Source organism: Neopsephotus bourkii, unplaced genomic scaffold, assembly GCF_033783945.1.
Source record: "Neopsephotus bourkii isolate Nb327-2 ecotype Australia unplaced genomic scaffold, CSIRO-AGI_Nbou_v1 NB_1780, whole genome shotgun sequence".
Lineage (NCBI taxonomy): Eukaryota > Metazoa > Chordata > Aves > Psittaciformes > Psittacidae > Neopsephotus > Neopsephotus bourkii.
This window is the reverse complement of record NW_026902254.1, coordinates 11,465,672-11,487,305: the sequence shown is the minus strand read 5'-3', so window position 1 is coordinate 11,487,305 and position 21,634 is coordinate 11,465,672. Positions and strand designations below refer to the sequence as shown.

Sequence of the window (21,634 nt, the reverse complement as noted above, 5' to 3'; positions counted from 1 at the left end):
TTATGCTCTTTCCCTTAGTAGCAGAATTATAGATAGGGGTTGCCCAGACTAGTTATGCTGGAAGAAGAATCTTGATTTCCTCCGTTCTGAGCTAGTCCCTTTTTTGATCTGATGGAATATTCCCTGGTATTTGTGTTATATATCAAATTGGTTACACTTCCCGTTTAGTTTACAATGAAATGTAGAATTTAGTTGCCCAGGCAGCTAGAAGACTTTGAAAAATGTATACTGAGAAATGCAGCTTTTTCTATAGAAGAAAGAGTTATTCAGAGCATTCTTTGAGCTTTTCTATATGGATGAATCTTTTTGGTTAGTGTGGATGACCTACCTAGGCATCCAAGGAGAATCAGGCATCTAAGTTTCAGGATAACATTACCAGACCTGTGGTAAGTGCATTGATGAATATTTATCTGGAACTTCAGATTGACTGAGTGTTAAGAGTGCAAGTCAAACCAATGCAGATTTTAATTAGGCAAAATCTCATACTTCTGTTCCTTTCCCTGTCATGCTCACATACTGACAAGGTCCATGATCCTTGCTTTTAAACAGTCATGCCAAAACAAAAACATCTGTAACAGATTTCAGTCAAAAAAAATGCTTCTTCTGAGTTTAAATATTTGAACAGACTTATAGCTGTCCTGGCCAGCACTGACATTGGTAGCTCTGGGAAATGTTCACATAGAATGCCAGACACCAGGCAACTGATGCGCTGGGTCTGCATTTGTTGTGAGAGAGCATTTTTTCATTTAACTGTAGAATAAATATTTTAGCTTTTTCATCTATATATAACTGCTTTAATCAAAAGACTTTTATAATTTCTAAAAATTATTATTAAAGCTATACTTGGCAGCATTTTATCAGGTAAAAATAAATTCATCAGCCTGATTTCATTAGCATGACTTTGTGTAAATGCTGTGTTGCACATTCTAGGCTTTGACCTTAGGATGGCTGAAAAAGTAAATCATCATCTCCAGATGGCTTCATATCAGTACTGGATAAGGCCATTTTCAGTGTAGGGACAGTGAAAGAGGTTGCCTTTCTTATACTCCTATTTACTGGGATTCACAGCACATGTTAATGTGAACTAAAATTTACTGCAGTTTAGCCTTCATTGCTCTATGTTCTACCATGCCTTCTCCACAGCAGTGGGCCTTCCTCCCAGGGGAAGAAACTCGTGTGGTTCTTAAGCTTGGTAAAAGCTGGACTGTAAACCACTCGTATTTGAGTGCTAGACTTAGCTCTGTGATATTTTATTGCTTAGTTACTGAAGCATCTGACAAATTAAAGGGAGGGACTTATCTGCACGTCATGCCCTGCCTTTAGCTGATCAACCCACCTCTGCATTGTGTGAGGAGTGTCATGGGGATGCACTGTGGGGAAGCCTTGTTTTCAGGCTCTTTGTGCTGTACTGGAAAACACTGAGGCTGAGTGCTTGGCTGTAATGCTATAGATGTCACCTAACAGTAGGATGGGACTTACAGCTGGGTAGAGCCAAGGGCATGCTGAAAGCAATGACCTCACACAGTCTTGTGAATGCTCTGCGTCCTGCAGTCCCTCTTTGCAGGTCTGCCATGGATCTTTTCCTTGCTTTCAGTTACCGGGCAGCTTGTGTTGTCCATATTCTTACAACAAGTCATGGGGTGAAGGGGAAGGGAAGATGTGTGTGCTGTGGATGTCTTCTTCTTTCACTGTCTTTTTCCATTAAAACTTGTGGCATGCACTACCTGATGCAAATGTATCCATGTGATGAGCCAGTCTTGCCAGCTTTTATCTGGGTTGCAGATATGTCTCTTACGACCCGGCTCTGTAAGCAGTATTCACAGACACCCAGCCATCTCCCAGTCTCTTTCTATTTTCAGGCAGTGGTGACAAAACAACTTCTAATTTAGATACATATGAAGGTTTCTGGAGAGTGTAACTCACTCTCTTAAGCTCTTCTGATGGCAAAGAGCCATGGGGAGCCACCTGTAGAAATGGGATTTCCCTCCATTCATGTTTTTGAAGATGTGGAAATGGATGATATTGAATCACAGGCTATAATTTAGACAGTGAGAAGATTGCAGACTGATTCTTTAAGTAGAAAAATCCCTTGAGGAAACACATTACATCTATAATCCTACCAGTCAGAAGATTAGAGATTCACTCAAAAGCTAACTTTCTTAAATGGCTAAATAGTAAAGATTGTGCTAGTAAAGGTAAGAAATGTATTTTGCTGGAGGCTACAAAAATTGAGGAACTTTGAGGACTGGGATTTCTTTTCCAGTATGTGTAGTAAGAAAATGTTCTGAGCTATAATTAGTTGAACATGACTCTTCTATTGCAGCATTTGAAATAATTTTCATTACATAGATGTGTGGTTAAAAGAATCCCAATCTGCTTAGCATTTGCTTATAAAACTGGAAAACACGTTCAGCCCCAACTTCAGGGTGAGACTTGTTCATTATAGTTCCAAGTGCCGCAGTGTGGGCTGTGGCAATCCCAAGCACGACTAACAGGCTGGGTAGAGAATGTATTGAGAGAAGCCCTGAGGAGAAAGACTTGGGGGTGTTGGTTGATGAGAAGCTCAACGTGAGCTGACTGTGTGGGCTTGCAGCCCAGAAAGCCAACCATATGCTGGGCTGCATAAAAAGAAGAGTGACCGCAGGTGATTCTCCCCTTCTGAAGCTGTGATCTTGTCAGGCCCCACCTGCAGTCCTGCATCCAGCTCTGGGACACCCAGTGCAATAAGGACATGGACCTGTTGGAGTGAGTCCAGAGGATGCCATGAAGGTGATCAGAGGGCTTGAGCACTTCTATGAAGACAGGCCGAGAGAGTTGGGGTTGTTCAGCCTGGAGAAGAGAAAGTTCAGGGGAGACCTTAGAGTAGCCTTCCAGTACCCAAAGGGGACTACAGGGGGCTACAAGGAAGTGGAAAGAGACTTTTTACAGGGGCATGTAGGGAAAGAACAAAGGGTAATGGCTTTAAACTGAAAGAGGGTAGATTTATGTCAGTTATTACAAGGAAAATATTCTGTACTCTAAGGGTGGGAGACACTGGGACAGATTGCCCAGAAAAGCTGTGGCTGCCAAGGCCAGGTTGGATGGGGCTTGGAACAACCTGGTCTAGTGGAAGGTGTCACTTTGCATGGCAGGGGGATTGGAACTGGATGAGCTTTAAGGTCCCTTTCAACCCATATCATTTTATGATTATAGTACATAACTGTATGAATATTCCCCTGACACAAAGAATGAACCAATGTGGAATAAAGGTGCATCAGATGACATTTTGAATATTCAGTGCTAACAAATACTGGCTTGGGAGCAGGTTTTCCCATCACTTCTGTTATGTGTGGCATATATACATATATATTCCCACTTGCTGTGGTTGGTGTGTGGAAAGCTGTGAACTATACAAGTTCGTTTTTAATAGTGTTCATTCCTCTAATTAGAAAGAGAAGTGAGTCACAGTGGCTGTTGCCTCTTTTTCCTGCTTTTGGTAGGGTACATCCTCCTTTTGAAAATGAGGTTGTTTTTTTTTGAGAGGGTGAAGCCAGGATTCCTCTTAGGAAGTGTGATATTGAGTGGAACAAATGGATGGATCCTTATTTTATAGTGGGCCTACATTTATGTAGCTTATCTTACATCAGTAATCAGTGTCAACAATATATGCTCTGACACATATATTTGTTCTGCGATTTGTTATAAAATACTTGTACCCACAGTTTGAACACCCCCATGGCATCTAGGGGGTGGGGGTTTGCAGTCCAAGGGAGCTTGGCTGACAGATTCCTGGTATCTGCATCTCTCAGAGCACCTAGTGCTGGAGAGCCAAGGCTGGAGCTGGTGTCAGTGAGGTGAAGTGTTAATGATGCATACTGGAGGCTTATTGTTTTTTCTGAAGTTACTAAACGTATGAGGGAGATGTAGAGCTGTCCACAAAGGCCAGAAAGCCGCCTTGCCAAAGTAGTCAATAGGTCTACCCTTTCTCCTCCTGCTTCCTGTGCAGGTAGCACACTGTAAACCACGTGAAGACCTGAGTAGGGTAGCTCCTCTGGGTAAGAAACAAAGACATTTTTGATAAAATTTAATGTGCCCATAAGGGTTTAAAAGGCACATAAAATCCTTCTCTTGGTCCATTTGAAAGTTCTAGCTTTAATGCTATCAATTTTTCATCTTCCAGCAAAAGAAAAGGAGGATGTATCAGCAGTGATTTCTCTGAGCAAAGCAGGCAGTAGCAAAGATGAAGATTTTGGAAGTCTTCTTAGCAGAGCAGGCAGTAATGAAAAAGGCAATTTTAAAAATGAAAACATTTCCCTCATGTGGTTCCTGGTGCCCTTTCAAAGTGAGTAGAGAAGGTGTTTTTCAGACAAGCTACTGGAGTTCAATTAGACTGACCTAAGTTTTAGTTCTCTTTCTGCCACAGTTTTTCACACTGATCAAATTTAACTTTCTTAAGATCATGTTATGGCCTGGATGGGATTTGGGTTACAGAACCTTTCATTGACAGAGTTTAAATACAGAAAATGTCCCCTGAATGGCTGCCTTGCGTGTATGCTCATCTGAGCTAAGAAAACTGAAATAGGACTTTTTGTGATTTGGGCAGACGAAACTTTTTAGAAGGAAAGTAAACGCTGTTACAGCCCAGAGCAAATGTTACTGGGTATGACTTATGCTATTTATATACGTTGTTAATTAGAAGAAGTGAAGGTTATAGGCCCACTCTTCTATATTTGTATCATTATCTTTGTGCTGACTGCTCACAGTGACATAATAAATGGCATGAAACTCTCACTAAACACCTATAAACTCAGTCGTGTGCATCACATCCCACAGTTAGAGGAACTAGTTATGCATTTAAAGCAGTTTTATCTAGAAATAGAAATTCTTACTGGGCATTTCTTCAGCAGCATCTGCTCTCTTTATTTAACTGAACTAAAAACTACTTTAAAATGCATTGACGACATCAACATTTGAATAAGACTATGGAGTGATGGTTCTAGGGTCCAAGCATTTGAAATAAATAAAAATTATTTTCAAAGCATGAAATTACTTTTTCTTGCAACCTATTCTTTAAGATTGCTAATCCTTTGAGTTTGACAGTCCAAGCATCTATTTAAGACTGAAGCCTTGTTTGCCCACAGAAATGGCACTGTTATGAAGCAAGAGTAAACTAATCAAGATAAACTAATTTTAAATCAGTGTATCATTCTTATGTACAAAATTGCTTTGATTTAACTACACCAGTGCAACACATTTCTTTTTTAGAGCTGTGTGTGTAGTACACATTGGTCTTTCCACAAGCTGCTCTGAGCAATGGCTTTGCAGCTGAAGCTGTGCCACTGCAGTATTTTATCCAGGTTGGATTCTCACATCTCCTTAGCTGAGAGACCCCTGCAGTGCCCCTGTGTGAGACTGGCTTCCTTGGGCTTTGCCAGGTGTTGGTATTTACTTGTAATCTGCAAATGCGGGAATGAAACCAAAGGGATAGTTTTAAATAGTAAGAGACATCCCTACTGTTTGCAGCCTTTGAACACTTCATCTGCAAAGAAGGCCTCAAATTCAGGTATTTTCTGTTGTAGGTTTAAATTAACTAACTGGTGTAATTTGTATGTATTCCTGGGATTTTAAAGAGTCAATGCAAAGCTTATAGTTAATTAGTATTCCCTTTGATTTTATACTAACAAATGCTATGTACCACATCTTGAATGAGCTTTACTTAAATTTGGAGTTGCTGAGGATGGTTAAGTCTATAGCAAAGGCTTCCTTTATCTGCAGTACAATCAGATATGATTAACCTAAGTAAGCCCTTCAGAGATTTGATTTGATTCTCACAATGGATGGTTCCCTGGTTTTGAAATAATTTTTTTTTTTTTTTTTTTTTTAATGTTTAAATCAGTTACACTTAAAATCCTGGACCTCCATTACCCATCCAAAAGCCAGTATTGATGCAATAATTATCTTTTACAAATCACCTCTAATTAAGGGCATAAGTGATCTGTGGGAACTAAAAATGAGTATTATTCCTAATGGTAAGGACTTTTTTCCCCTCAGCTGTTTGTTTCTCAGTTCATACTGGCAGAACATGTATACAGACTGGAGACACCGGAGCCCATAAAGGTCTGTCCTGTCGTTTGCATGGCAGTGTTCTAGGTCTTTCGTTGTGGTGATTTACACCACACTGGCCCAACATTTTGACATCTAAAGACATTCACATTTATTGTATGCATTTTTTTCAAATGGTATGTTGTAATGAGGCTGAGTATGGAATGGTAAGTCTGGTTTTCAGAAGCCACAGAAAATGTAGCTTTGTGCTGGTTGAGAAAACACACATTTTTGTTTGTGGTTGCTTTTTGAAATTCTTTGTGAAAAGACAATTCCCCCTTAACTTTATAGGATGATCTTTGTGATGGTCTTTCCCTATTTGAGGGAGCTGTGAGGTTCTTGTACCCCTGGGAAAAAACATCAGGGCTTAGGTTTTGTGTTCCTTGTTAGGCTACCAGTTTGACATCAAAAGAACTGAGCTGCTTTGCTGGTTTGGATCACAGTGCTAGTAAGATGAGATGCTGAAGTGACAGGAAAGTGGTTTTGTTGCTGATGGAGACCCAGAAAGCTGCCAGATTCTATCAAATTCTGCCTTGTTTGTGTAAAAAAGACACCAGAATTCATTTCAGCTAGGGTGGGCTGGCAAATCTGCATAAAATTGTAGTTGGTGCTTTTCTAAACCTTGTGCTATCTGATCAAGTTTCAGTCTACAAGGCTCATTGTGATGAAGTGAGGAAGAGGTCTGAAGGAGTAAGATATTTTTCTCCTTTACAGAAAAGAAGGCTTTTTCACACTGTGCTATCTGGCATATTACCTCTTCAAATCTTTTAAATGTATCAAGCTTATATCTTTATTTTCTCTGTAACAAAACTTTCTTCCAGCCAAAGTGACTTATGAGTGATTTGTGCTGTACATTCCTGTAACAACTAAATTCCTGTGATGCTGAGGTACTGCTTAGAGGTGGCCCTTTTCTCACCTATTCTCTGTGTATGTATTCAACAGGAAAAAGTGAATTTGAAGATTCACAATGAACAAAAGTAATGAAAAAAACTATCCAGTCTGCTGTGTCTAGAGCTTAATCCAAACCTATGAGGTGAGAAAGAGCCTGTGAACTAGAGACCTTGACACCCACTGAAACCATTGCATTGCCCTAAGACAGGTGGAGCTGAGGGTGTCTTGAAGGTGTCTTTTTGGCCACTGCTACTAAGTACAGCATCTGGTGACCCCCCAGCAATGGGGGGCAAGGTTTTCCCCAAAGGTGAGAAGATAGAGAAGCAGCTGTCTGCTGATATCCTCCTTTCTTCCTCTAACAAAGGTGGTATTGAATAGTGAGAAACCAACAAGGGAGTTGCAAAACAAGCCTGCTGTTTAAATTGCAGTGCTTGCACTGGTGTGACATTGTCTTAAAAAAACAGGCTCTGCTACAACCTTTGTGGGGAAAGGTGAGTGGAAACCCATCACTGTTGTTGCCTTTGGAAAGGAATACATTGTGCATAATGTGTACAAAAGATAAAAAGGTTGGCTACCTCAAGCTATTTTGAAAGATTCCCTGATATTTTTTTTTCCATTTCTTTTTCAGATGATAGAAAATTTTACATACATGGTAGAAGTGTAAAAGCTTTGGAGCTTGGGCTTAGGGAAAGGATGTCTCCATATGCAAGACCTAAGAAGAGGGAAACAGGTGGCAAACATTAATATTAGGGCAATTAGCTGCATGATTTGGGTGGAGTAATGAATGGGGAGGACAGCTCTGTTATTAAGAGTCCTGACTAACATCCAGCAGTCTGTGGTTTTCCTGCTGGTGTTGCCTGCTTGCGCTCTCTGTTGCCCAGTGGTGGCCGGGCTGCAGGAGTTACTTGTTGCTCCAGCAGCAATGTGCCGCATCACACAGAACAATTCACAAAAGTCCTGCCTAGCTGTGTGGGATATTAGTACTTATTATGTATAGGCTTTTGCTCTGCAGAATCTATGTAGCTGTCTGAAGTCCTGGGCTTGGCAGTAGTATGGGCTTGGCAGCAGCACGCTCATGGCAGGTCTCTTCTGTCTGAGCAAGGCAGCTTGACAGTCATGTTGTCCAAAGCAACTTAAGGTTCACAAACCTGGGGTTTTACTGACCTTTAAGAATGTCTGCTGCTCTGGGTTTACTCTGAGCCCACCTCATGCACAGGGCAGACACCAGAACACACTGCTCTCAAAGCCACAGAAGGCAGTGGCCATTAGGCATCGTGCAATAATCTCCTGATGCCACCTATCAGTTGGGATTTCAGGTACCAAAGGGATTAAAAACCAGAGCACTGATTTCTCAGGGATAGTGTATTCTTTACTATAAGTAAGATGGGATTGGGTTATGATTTCTTATTGTCCCTAAACCGAGCAGATGCCAGAAGTCTAGATCCAGTCTGGTACTGCCTAGGTAATCTGTGTTTGACTAGGGTGTGTCTTATTAGGTGTCTTGGTGACAGCCAGATAAATGAGGTTTTTATCACTTACGGTGCCTGTAGATGCTGCTGTAAAACAAACAAGGAAATACTGCAAAAACCTGAAGGTAACTCAGAGGCAAAGCACCTACAGCGTTTTTATACAGGGAAATCCTGCAGGGAGGGGGCAAAAGCCCTGAAGTATAATGGGAGCTGGGTAATTGCACACTGTGAGTAACAAACACCTCTGAATTTTCTAGCCATCTCACCAGGATGCTTCAAAAAAGCAATTCAAAGAAAGCTTTGTGGCAATCAATTGTGATCTTTGCTTTCATAGGGATCTATTCAGGCCTCATGGAAAGCAAAAGAAATGCCTGGACAAAGTAAAAAAGTGAAGCCCAGGCTCTGTTTCAGTCATACCTTTGTTATCTGGCCTTTTAAAAGGGCTCATTGACCCAAGTGCTAAGTGTTTGTGTTGCTTTCTGCTGGACTAGAAATAGTGTTTCTTAGGGGGAGAAAAGTGTATTGGCTCCACGAGGAGATTTTCTCCAGTCAGGCATTTCAAGGCTTTATAATGCTTTACCCTTCATCTGCTACATAGGTGTGTTGTTTTTCCCATGGGAGGAAAGTAGCAAAAGATCTCTCTGTGTGGGAAGGTAGCATGGGAGGAAGGTGAAGCAAGTTCAGCAAACAGGCTTGTTTGAAATAACACCCTAGAGAGAGATTGCAGATTTTTGGAGACTGGGGTCCATGTGGTAGGTGGGAGGGGTTTTCTGTGCTATTGATTAATTTCAAATTGTGTGGGATTTTCTTGGCATAAATGAATGGGGGGTTTGCCAACTTAAGCTTAATTTTCCTTCTGTCAAATGAGTTGCTAGAGCTGTGTGATGAGGAAGTTTTGAGGATGAAGGACTCTGGAATCTGCAGGACTTGACTGAGTTAACCTTTCCATTTGTTTGGGAGAGGGAGCATGGCTTTTCCTGGGCGGTAGCATATTTACTTATGTCGTTTCTTTCGCAAAGTTTCCAGAGCCTTGTTAAAAAAAATCCTGTATATCTGCTGGAGCACAAAAAGCTTTTCTTATGATATCTTTGTATGTTATGCTCCTTACCAGGGATGCCATGGAGATAAGGAAAACCAAAACAACCTGAATAAAGTATAAATTCTGCAGAGTGACAATAGAGACTTGCACAGATTGGGAAACAGAAGGCCAAACCTAGAAAACAGGTGGCTTTTGATGGACTCAGTCCTTGGGTTAGAGAATCTATGCCAGTATCTAGGTGAGCTGTTCGACTGCACTAGCACTGAACTGCACAGTGAGCTCTGTGAACAGAAGAATATTGCAGGCTGTAGGAATGTGAGATAAAGTAGAACTGAACAGGCCAGAAAAAAATATGTTTTGCTGAGCAAAGAAATCTTAGTCTATGATTAACTTTATTTCATGTCAAGAGTAGAACATACAAATCTCTAGGTTCTTTCATGGCATGATACTGAACAATATAAGCCCTGTAGCACAGAAAGCATACCACTGCTGGATTATCTGTCCTAAATGTAGAGAAATTTATTCAGGTTTACTTTATCCTAACAAATACTCATTTAATGCAGCTGTTACAACAGTACAGCCCTCAGCTCTGCAATAAGCCGTGCTTCTGAGGCTCATCTCAAGCACTGGCCTTATGAAACAATTTTTTGCAGATTCCTTGTTTTGCATCAAGCTGCAATTATACAGACAATGGAAAATACTTTCATAAGATTGGAAGAATCAGTGCTTCACAGGCTTTAAAATTGTGTGACAAAGCCAAATTAACATGTGGAAGCTTAACAGGTTAAGGCAACTCAACATTTTGTTGAGGTTTGTTGGGGAAAACATGAAAATTTAGCTCCTTGAAGGACAAACAGAACCCACAGGGAAAAGAGCTGATACGGGTTTCACTGTTTCACAGGAAATTGAGGCAGATACGGGAAAAATAAAATGTATTTTGTGCATATTTTAGCAAGATTTCAGGTCATAACTGGATCTTCAAACTGGAATGTAAACGGAAGGAAAAGATACTGAAGCCTGTTTGTTAATAGCTTAAGTTTGCAAGAGTTGCATCTCTAGTTTGTTACTGCTAGCCCAAAGTGAATCCTACACAGAGACGTAGGTATGATCCACAAAACGCATGCTATAAATTCATTGTTCAGCCAAAACTTTTATGTTCCTGACAAGACTAAAAGAGAACACCATGAATTAACAACTCAGCCTCCTTCCCAAATTTATGGCTTCCTGCAGGTCTAAGAAATAGAAGGCTGTGCATAAGACAGACAGTGTTAGGGCTAAGGCATATACAGAAGAATGGAGTGGGAGAACTACATGTAAAGCTTGCAGAACAATATACTTGGTGCAGGTGAGTCAGTTTGAAAGAAAAAACTGACTTTGCTCATACTAAAAAAAACAAACCTCAAACTCAAAATTTCCTTACCCTGTTGTCCTGTATAGAAATCAATTTTCTCACTTTCATCATTATTCTTTATCCTTGTTGCTTTTTAATTAGATCATGACATGAAATCCAAATAAATAATATGGCTTGCGTTGTGTCATCTGAAGAAGATCATTTCCTTGGAAGAAGAATTTGAGGGCAGAGTTGGTGTATTTTGTGAGCAAAAGGGTAATATTGTTTGTTAGGTCAGATATTGGTCATTCACAGTTTGGATGAATGCCTAGCATGTAGGGGCACCAAAAGCTTAGATCTGGTGTTTCTCTGAACGGTAAGGCTGTGGTGTGCCTGGCTCAAGCAGTTATTTCCGAGATGATCTTTTAGCTATAAGTAGAACTGCTTAGACACGGTTAAGTATTGGGATGTTTGAGAAAGATCAAGTACATACACTGAACCTAAGAATCCATCTAAAACTGTGTAAGCCATATAAATAATTTTCTTTATCAGCTTATATCTGCATCAGCTCTCAGATAAGGCATAGCCTGCAAGATATTAATATGCTTGATGCATTTCTTTTTCCTTCACTCATTTTTGTTTGTTTCTGTGTGTGTGTGTGTGTGTGTCTTCTCCCCCAGTTTCAATGCTCAAGATGCTCCACCTACACTATATTGTTCCTACATAACAACTGCAGGAAACATACTGGGATGCATTTTTTTTTACATCACTGTTCCTGAACATTTCATGTAAAGAATGGTCAGTGGAGAGTAGAAAAGCAGAGGATTATTTTGGCCATAGTTACAAAGTACTGTGAAAATGGATAAAGAAACTTTTAAAACAGAGAAGTACAGAAAACACTAAAAGTCACACTCAAAAATCTTGAAGAAAAGACTCCAATACAATACCTTAATAACGACCCTTTTATGTGATGTGACTTTTTCTCTTACATTAGTTCCTTTTTATTCAAATGGTTTTCCTTTTAAATGCAGCACTTAATATGTAAAGCATAAGAGATAATTTAATCTAGTGCTGTTTAGAATGCGGGTGAGCTTTTCCATTTGGTTATTTAAAACCAATTTCCTTCACAGACATTGAGTGATGATGGGTGGCTAAGGGAATGATTAGATGCAATGATTTCATGAACAAGAGCAAAGAGTTCTTATGTTATAATTACAATAATTATTGCTTAGAACAAGGCAGATCCAGAGTATTGACCACTGCATTAAAAAGGTCCAAATGTGGCTAAGATATGGTAATGGTGATATAGCAGGGAAATAAAGCTGCATTTCTGTAGTATTATTGAATTGCTTATCTTGATTGTATTTGCAAGCTTTTTCAGTCTCTCAGTAGAACAATACTTGAATGCTATTGAAAAGTATTCATCGCCTTAAAAGACTTAGTGTTGTCTGGCATTGAGCCTGTTTAGTAATCCTTGTTGTTTTGTGGGGTTTTGTACTTTGTTTTGGGTTTTTTTTCTCCCCCCCTTCTTTTTCTTTTAATCCTGTGCAAAAAATGGACTGCATTCACCAAAATTATCAATGAATATTTCAATATTAAGTCTGACTTGCTGGCCTCTGTTTCAGCAGTGGAGTTGCTCATGATGCTGTATGCTAAAAACAGGCTGATGTTTCCAGCAGAGCTGTTTTTCCAAAGAATTTATGCCATGGCTATAAATGGTGTGTCTCAGTTACTTCTATTATACAGCAAATACCTGCTGCTTGTGTGTTAGAACTTTATATATTGGCCAGGCTGACATATTGTCCCAGAACAAGAGAGTTGCTGACAGTGAGTTGGATTTTTAAAAGGTGTTAGTCTCTAGAGGCAGATTTGGCTCTTAGAGCATTTGGGAGACCTAGATTCAGATTCTGTCTCCTGCACAGAGCCATAGGGTTGATTTAGCTCAGTGTTTCTCCTGCTGGCAAGCTGTGGGTAGCAATGTGTGCTCTGAGCTAACTAGGTGTGCTCTCACTCTTTCCAGGGGAAAGTCCAGCCACGTTGACTTCAGTGTAAAGCCTTATCATGGAAGGATGGCAGAGAAATGAAATAAAGCTAAGGGTGTAGTTTTATGAATACTGGGTGCTGATACTGGCTGTGAAAGCAGCAAGCTGGCCTTCCCCTAGCATCTAGTTCTTTGTCCTTGGCTTTGCTCTGTTTTCTTAAACTGTCTTTGTTTTTTTTTAATGGATCAGCTGCACATTATCAAAGCTGTGTATTTGTTCTCTATATAAACATGAAGTGAATGCACATGTTTTTATGGAAGGTAATTAATTGGATAATTGAACTCAGATAATTTCACTCTGCATTAGTTTTTAGTGTATACTGGTAAATAGGGACTAGCTTTTTAGCAGCCTGTGTGCATACATCCAAAGCATCGGAAAATATTCCCCAAGTGATTTTAAATTAAAAGAGATGTTAAGGTCAGCAACTGGACATTGTACATGGCTGTAGCTTCTCAGGCCCATGGAGGTCTTCAGTTCAGGCCTGATGACTGTTGCTTTTGTTCCATTTACGTTGCAAATGAAATCTTATGGAATTTCTGGTCTTTATCCACGTTTTCCTCTGAAATGGTTGACTCTGTATCTTTCCTGCAGACATTGACTATTACTAATGTTCAGTGGAGACATACACATACTAACAACAGAAATGGAGGGCTGATATCAAGCCGTGCAACATCTGCTAAATTCACATGGGGAAAGGGAATATGAAAACAAATACACAAAGGGCACAGCCACTGAGATGGTAAATATTGTTTTTTCCATGCCACACCCAAACCAAAAATAGAGACAGAGGGGCCCTTAACAAAGCTTTATTCAGGCTCCTGACAGCTGACAGTAACTGCTTGTTTTCCATTGAGCTGTAAGTGAACAAGACTGCCAGCTTATTTCAAAAGCCTGAATTTGCCCGAGACTTACATTTCTTTTGCTATGAATAGATAAGAAGCAGATGGGAAGAATAGCTCTGTGGACATTTGTAGTGCTAAAGTCATGCAAATGCAGTAGCTATCAAGCTTGCAGTCCATAAGGGGAGTAAGAGTTGATAACATTTTTCTGGGGGTGGGGGTGTGGGTGGGCAGCAAGAAACTGCCTGTAGAGTGGAGCAGTGCAGATTTGCTAGCTGGGCAAGAGGAGCAAAAAGCAAAGGAGCTGGAGGGCTGGCTCAGGCTGCTGAACTGAGAGCTACTCTGGATCTAGGAGCTACCCTGGCATGAGGGGGACCTCGAATTTGGTGAGGGCCCCCACTATACCAGCATGGCTGCATGAGATTGCACACAGCCCAGAAGGGACAGGAGGCAATTGCTGGGTGGCTGTGTCAGGGCATAGGTGGCGCTTTCTGCATCCTAGGCTGCTGCACAAAGCTCACGTGCTTACTAAGGTAGATAAAGCTGGGCACTTGTAAACCTACTGCTGATGAAACAGTGGGAAAAAGGGGGAAGTGAGTGTAATAAATACAGCCCGAACAATAAATATGGTCATTGTAATAAGTACAGTGGGCAGGGTAGGCAGTCAGAGGATGAACAGACCCTACAGCCTGACAAGTCCTCAGGACTGTGGGAACATGTCTGCGTATGGCTCATTTGGAACACTCCCTGCCTCTCCTGCCTGGAAGCTGCTTTCAGATGAATCTGCATCAGTGTATCATAAGAGGACATTAATGCCAACTTGCCTGGGCAAAGTGCCTTAGCATCCAGATGTCCCTGTCCTGAGCATGAGAGATGGGGTGGAAATGAAATAATCTGTTTTGAAACAGTCTGGAGAGCTTCTGTCCAGCACAGGTGAAACTGTTTGAATGGGTGGTTTCGACTGGCAGCAGGGTAGCATCGGCACAGCTTGCATTGGGCTATTTCTTTTTCTCCTGGTCTCTGTTGACAGTGTCAGGACTTGATAACTGTTCCCACCGAAGCCAGTATGAAAAGTTGCCATAGTGGACTTCAGATTGAAGAGGTTTTCAAGTCACTGGATGTGTGGTATCCTTGACATAGGATACTCTTGTCTTTCTTACTCAGCTCTTTCAGAAAAAGCAGCTTTCCTGCTATAGCAAGCCTTTGGACCTTGTTTACATAAAATCAGACAAGTAACTGCTCTTGAATAGAAATACACAATTATATTAAATAGCTGGGAAATGATGCAAAGTTGAGCCAGGCCCAGTTGGTAACACTAGAAAAATAAGCCCCAAGGAAATGGCTTACTCCTTGCTCTCCCAAATGGAAAAGTGACTTATGTGAATTAATAATAGAATAGTCAACCAGAAATATTTTTTCTAACCAGAAAGCATCTGTGGCTTTGCAGCAAACATCTGTGGTTGAAGTGAAAAAAAAAAAGGAAGTTAAACAAACTTGTGTAAAAACTGCAGACAGAAAAACGTCACACAAAAAGAAAACTTCGGCCTTTTTCTTCCCTGCTTCCTGCTGTAAGTGATTAAACGTTTAGTTTCCAAACAGTGTACTCGTCTCAGTAAAATTTTAAGTTCCTCCAAATGTCTAAGTGAAACTGACTCAGAGGAGAGCTCACAGGAAAATTGCTGCCTTTTTTTTCCCCTTTCCAATAATCCCTTTTGACCTTTCCACAAAAGCTCATTTCTTTTGTTCATTTTAGTATCAAACTTTCAGTAAGTAAAACTACATGTTTGTTACCTGTTCTCCTTAGCAATACATCCTGCTTGCCAGCACCCTTCTGTAGCTCAGCAAAAATCAGTGATTTCCATGCATCACTGCTTGGGCATGAAGTTTTGTCATTACTTCTCTGGCATGATCAGGTGCTAAATGAGGTGCCAGCTTAGTCCTGGCTAAGGAACAATGGGGATTTGGCCTCCTGCTTGGTGTTAGCTGTGCCCTCCCCACAACAACTGTGTTATGTGGAAATCATGGGCATACTCTGCTGATAGATGACCATATATAATATTCAGATAAACAGAGTCTGAAGGAGGAATTTTAAGTTCCAAACAAGTATTTATTGCCTGACTACATTTCATCATGTTTCAGTGTGTTGCCTGTGTTGAGCCTCCACCACCCCAAGTCTTTTGTGAAACGGTATCAGTGGAAAATGTAGACAATGCTGAGGCCATGTTTAACTAGATACTGTGCAAACTTAGCAAAAGACCATCCCTTCCTGAAAGACGTGAAGAAAGCCTTTCCTTGGCTTTCCTTCAGTAAAGCCTAAGAGCAAATAGTTTAAGTAAGTTTGTTTCCTTGAGATCAGATAGAAACAATCATGTGGTTAAGAAGGGCCTCAGCACTCACACGTTAACCTTGCACAGTGACCACTTTCAACCAGGCATTCCAATAAAGCCATAGTTCCCTTCACTTGCAGGTTTTGCCATCTGCCCGCCTATCTAGAGCTCTGCAAAAATCACTGGGTTGGTGATTTTCTGTATTAGCCTTCAATCTGGTACAAGTTTTCTGAGCTTTGCAAGGCTTTTGAAAGATCTGGATTGGCTTTTGATCAACGCTCGGTTTAGCTCTGGTTTTGGGGTAAAGAGAAAACTGTTCCAAAGCTCTGGTAGTGTTTCGATTTTTATGTTTGCTGGACTTCCTCCAAAATCCAAGTGAAAAAATATTTCTTAGGTTTACAGTAATCTCAGTTTCCAAGAACCTCTCTCTTTCCTTGTTTATGAGATGGAAGTGTTTGATTTGTGTCTTCCCCGTGAAACAACACTACATTTGACTCCAGATTCATGTGAAAAAACAGGAGAATAGGTTGGCTCGTTTAATTAGAAAAGGTAATAATTAGAAGAGTACAAATTCCTTTTGTAAGGAATCAGTAAAATCATGGGTGTAATAAACCATCTGAACTATTAGAGTGCTAGACAGCAGATGCTTCATTTGTATTTGTTTAGGAAAGGAGTTATGGCTTCCTCTCATTCAGTGTCCAGCCTGTCTGGTCACAGAGTAACTTGTGTCCATTCTACCTTCTACCCTACAACAATTCTTTGTGTGATTGACATTCGACAGATCTAACTACTGAGTTACTGAGTGCTGGTTTACCACGACACACCTGATTTGTACAAACATTTCTGAAAAGGGACTGGCCATGGCAGGCTGTTCCTAGCATGTCAGGTGCAACATTCCTCCTCAGGCAAAGCCTTTCTAAAAGGTTGGCTGTTTATTTGGGAGCGGGTGCGCTCCTCTCACTCCCCTGAGATTTAAATTTAGCTTAGCAAATAAGCCCCTTATCTAAAAGAGTTTCTAAACATATTTTTGTAAAGAATTTAAGTTCAGAGGTCAATTATAGTAAATTTGGAACAGTTCTGTCAAAGTGTAGTGGCTTCTTGTTGTGTTCCCACCAGCGCGGTTGTGAGTGACTCTGCTGAGGGGGGTCAAGGATACGGTTCAATTTGATAAAAAGATGTTTGATGACTCAGGCTAAACATGCTAGGCCAGATTTGGGTCTTGGCTCTCCTCAGCATTACACCTACTATTTTCGAGATAGGCACCCTGAAAGTGAATGACAATATTCATTTTTTGAGGTGCTACTGGTAAACCTGTTTAGGCTCAATTTTTTTCAGATTTATTTTTATGTGCTGGTAATAACCAAACCCTGTGTTTTGGGTGTTTTTTTTTTGTTTTGTTTTCAAACAAAAATGAGAGCTTATCTGCAGCTAGTTGCTTTAGCTATTACTGTTCACTGCTCCTTAGTATCTCCTATATGAGGAAGAAATAAAAATGGGGTTTATACAATAAACTGAGGAAAAAAATACATCGCTTACAATCACCACTCAGTTATTGCAGGAGTAAAATAATCAACACTGCTTGCTGATTTTGTGCAGTGGGAATCCTCAGGGCGTGGACATCTTATGTATCTTTCAGTCAATATAGATTCTGTAGCTGTATAGAATGTAGTCTCTAACTGCATTCCTCTAAAGGGATTAAAATGCTGAGTATTTAGAACACTGAAAACAATTACAGTTTAAAGAAAAACTGTGATGTGAAAAAGGTCTTTGTGATAAAAATGCTAATGCTGTACCCTGGAAAAACCCTTCCACACAAAGGGAAAACCATGAACTCCTGCAATATTGGCAGCAATTCTCAGTGAAACTTTATCACTGCATGTGAAAATGGATATGCTTGAATGCAATTTAAATTCTTGATTAAGTGGGTTTTAACTGACTTTCCTCTTACTCCCTGTTTTGTAATTTTTTCCTCTTTTTATGGAGCACAGCAATACTCCCCATCTGCCTTTCGTTTGCTTTTGTAAGATTTTTTTGTTTTAAATTCACCAAATTCTAGGTGGGAAAATGAGAAATCCTTTTTTTCAGTGAGGAAGCCACATCCATTGAAATACACTTGGGTTGAAGTAACTGAAACAATGTGTAATTCATGATATAAGTAAGGTCAGAAGAGTTCTAAATCCCTTCACTGCAGACACCAAAGATATGTTAACTCCCCCTTTACCCCACAAACTCTAACACAACCACTTCAAGAACTAAGAAATCTCTAAAAATACTACTTTTTAATGTAAATTTGGCTTTAAAATATCTTTTGTTTTGATTTCTGCTGAGCCGAGTGTGTTTCTGAGAATAAAAACAACACTGAATCTACAACAGGTGGAAAAAGCGAGATCAGATATTTTCAGGATAAAACTATTAGATTATTTTGAAAGCTAAAAAAGGAGTACAAAATATGCTCTCTAAATAATTTCTCTTAAAAGCCCAACGTTACAAGTTTAAAGGAAGAAGAACTTTTCCTACCTGCAGCTTTTGTGTGGATCAGGAAGTGTAGCTTTTTTCTGATTACAATCTTCCATGGCTTAGCTTGGCTTCTGCATTTGAATGTTAAATATGTAAGAATGCCTTGTTTAGCTTGAGAGTTTGCATGACCTCTTAATGAGACACTGTAGTTGGTGTCATTGGGTATTAAGGTGTCATGTGACTGTAGATGAAAATAAAATCCTTCAAAGTTTGCATTTAATACTTCCTAGAATCTGTAACCCTTTACCTGCAAGCTGGATGAAAACCTGACAGAACTCACCGCCGTCTGGTCAGGGTTAGAAAAAGAAGAGGAAGAACATGTGCCAAGTATTTCCTTTACTGCTGGGACAGTCACAACGACCACAGCTAAGCCTGAGCCCGTCAGTGTATGAATGCTCTCACTTGCATGTTCTTAAAATTAATCTACCTGTATCACAAACGGTGCTGGAGGGATTTGGCAGAAAGTTCCTCTGTTACATTTTATTTAGCACTGACGTTTAATCCCCACCGTTCTGGGTAGTGATCTGTAAGGGAACTTGGCTCTAAAGTATATTTGCAAGCATTGCAACAGGTTTACCTGTGAAAGTTGCTCACTTTCCTGGAATCAGTTTGGTTTGGGTGTGCTGTTTCAAAGTGTGCTAAAAAAGAAGTTCTGCTGCCACAATCCGATTAGGAGAGCGTTCCCTGTGCAGGATGCCTGATTTAATTTAGCCAGTACCCGCAAGCAGCTGGGTGAGGTGTTCCCAGCTTTAATCTTTAACATATATCGATGTACCTGGAAACTGTGTTAAAACCCCAGCCTCCGGGGAAGAACTGGCACTGACGTTGCATCACCTAACTGCATGGGTCATAGCCGGGGGTCCCCAGCAGCTCTGACGCAGCGTACTGATAGCGCCTTCGAAATGTTCTGCTAAATCCCCTCTTTGTGATGTTAAGCCTCATAGCAGCAGATATACGAAGTTCAGCTGCTGTATGAGTAGGTGTGCTGTTCTCGCCCTGAATAATGCTGGGTTTAGGGTTCCCTCCTTGCCTGGGGGGCGGATTGCATCCCTGCTTTCCCAGTGGAAGGAACGTGTTGGAGCCCTGCTTGTCTTTCTCATGCAAAGTATCCTCCTAAACCGTCTAAAGCAGCGGGCTGGGTTTGCCCTTACACTTCCCCTAGTATGGGCTGCAGTGAGCACTGTAACACTCTGCCCAGGGAGGTTGTGGAGTCTCCCTCTCCTGGAGACATTCGAAACCTGCCTCGATTCATTCCTGTGTAGCCTTCTCTGGGTGGCCTTGCCCCAGCAAGGGATTGAACTGGATGATCTCTAAAGGTCCCTTCCAACTCAAACCATTCTGTGATTCCTTGATGAGACTGTCAAACTCAGTTCAGTGGTGGCTGAGGAGGGCTGGGGGGGAGGGACTCAGGGACACTCCCCCTAACCCCAGCCTGTGCTGGCAGGCCCTGCATCGGAGGCTCATGCATTGCATGCCAGCACTCAAATTAATAAAGGCTGCTTTGGATGTGCTTATTTTAAGCAGAGAGTTATGTCATAACGTAAGGGCCAAGTATCATTTACAGTCTGTGGGCTCATGAACTGCAAAGCTCTGCAGCAGCCCTTTGGCAGATTTTATGTGTTTGGTTTTTTTTTTTTTGTTTGTTTTTTTTCACCTCCTGACAATCTTTTAGTGTTAGCTGAAAATGGACTTTGAGAGCCAGGAAATGTCTTATTACAGAACTTTCACTAAACTCGCCCAAAGGCTCTCTGGCCAGTAAGTAAAGAATTGTCCTTAAGTTGTTAGGGAGGTGAGGAAGGCAGTGGATGCAAACAGCTGGGGGCTGCTGCTCATACAACATGGTGCACATGGAGCACAGCCCTTGTGCTGTATGCCTGGCTTACAACCCTGCCCAACTGGAGCCAGTCCCTAAGTGCCAGCTCTGCACCCGTTGGTATCTTGCCATTACCCTTCTGGTTGTGGTTGGGCTAATGAGCTGGGTTAAGAAGCTGAGAAATGACCCAGTCTCAAAGCTGTGGAGTAGGACAGGAGATGATCTTGGGGAGGCTGCCTCCCCCTTGCTCCTGATGCCTGGCCTCCTTGTCAGATCCTTTTCATGGCTACTGTATTTTTGACATTTCACAGATTTCATTCTTGTGGTTTCTTGAACCTGCACCCAGTATTTCTGCACCAGTAGACAAATTCTGCCTGACCCCAGCAGTCCCAAGCATGCTATGCTGCTGTAGTACTGTTTCTGCAACCTAATGTTTCCTATGGATATGTGCAAACTGATGGATCTATTCCGGCTGCTTGTTTGGTCAGGTTTTCATAGATGTGTTCTGCAGGAAAAGATAACTTGCCTCACCAAGTCTTTGTTCAGAAACACAGGTATGACAACATTTTATTTATTTTTTTCTAAATACTTAGACATCAGCCTGCAGAAAACCTTTCTGCTTTAATCACATTCTTGTGCCTTAATCGACTGCTTTGGCTGAAGTTTTCTGGAGAGCCTTCCTGCTGTGATAGAAGTCTGCCTTGAAAAATTAGAGCCCCAAAGGTTAATTTTGTAACTTCATATACTACTGTCAACATGTTATTACAGTGGGGACTGCTGGGCAATTTACTAACAGGCAACAGAATAATGGAGACAAAGGGCAGCAACTATCCTGTTGCTTTTGGGATGTTCTATTTTCACTTGTGCTACAGCATATCTGGAGCTTTGCTTCATCTCTCACCTTGCAAGTGGGTGTGTTTCCCTTTAAATATGCTGAATAGATCTATTTTAGTCCAGAAGGTTTCTCACGTGCACTGAAATATATGTGAAATCAGAGCTGTGGCATGAAAGCAGAGAAATCAGTTTATACGATGTAGGAGTAAGACCTGTGCCGGTGTGCAGATTGTGTGGTGAAAGCTGCAACAGCAGGAACATGGGTGTGCCTTAAATCTCTATCTTCTGTATATTCCCTGCTGGAGAGGAGACTGGTGTGCTGCCCAGAGGGCAGGTGCTGTGGGTGGAGAGTGTACCATGGCTGGGAACACGTCAGGGGCTTTGCTGGGTTGGGATGGGAGCGCCCCCTACCCTGTTAAGCAGCAGCAGCATGGGACTGGGATGATGGGGCT

The 21,634-nt window shown here is 41.1% G+C and overlaps 1 protein-coding gene across 10 annotated transcripts in view; it reads right to left on the bottom strand.

Moving 5' to 3' along the window:
• Positions 1–18,800, bottom strand: part of CUNH4orf19 (chromosome unknown C4orf19 homolog) — a 43,285-nt gene extending 24,485 nt beyond the window's left edge. For 6 of the 10 annotated variants that reach the window (XM_061379974.1, XM_061379970.1, XM_061379975.1 and 3 more), the window contains exon 1: positions 18,536–18,800. The gene's annotated coding sequence lies outside the window, so the exon portion shown is untranslated. Of the gene's footprint in view, positions 1–2,686; positions 2,830–18,535 lie in introns of all 10 variants that reach the window. The other 4 variants (XM_061379973.1, XM_061379979.1, XM_061379972.1 and 1 more) reach the window with 2 other exon arrangements.
• Positions 18,801–21,634: the final 2,834 nt, after the last annotated feature.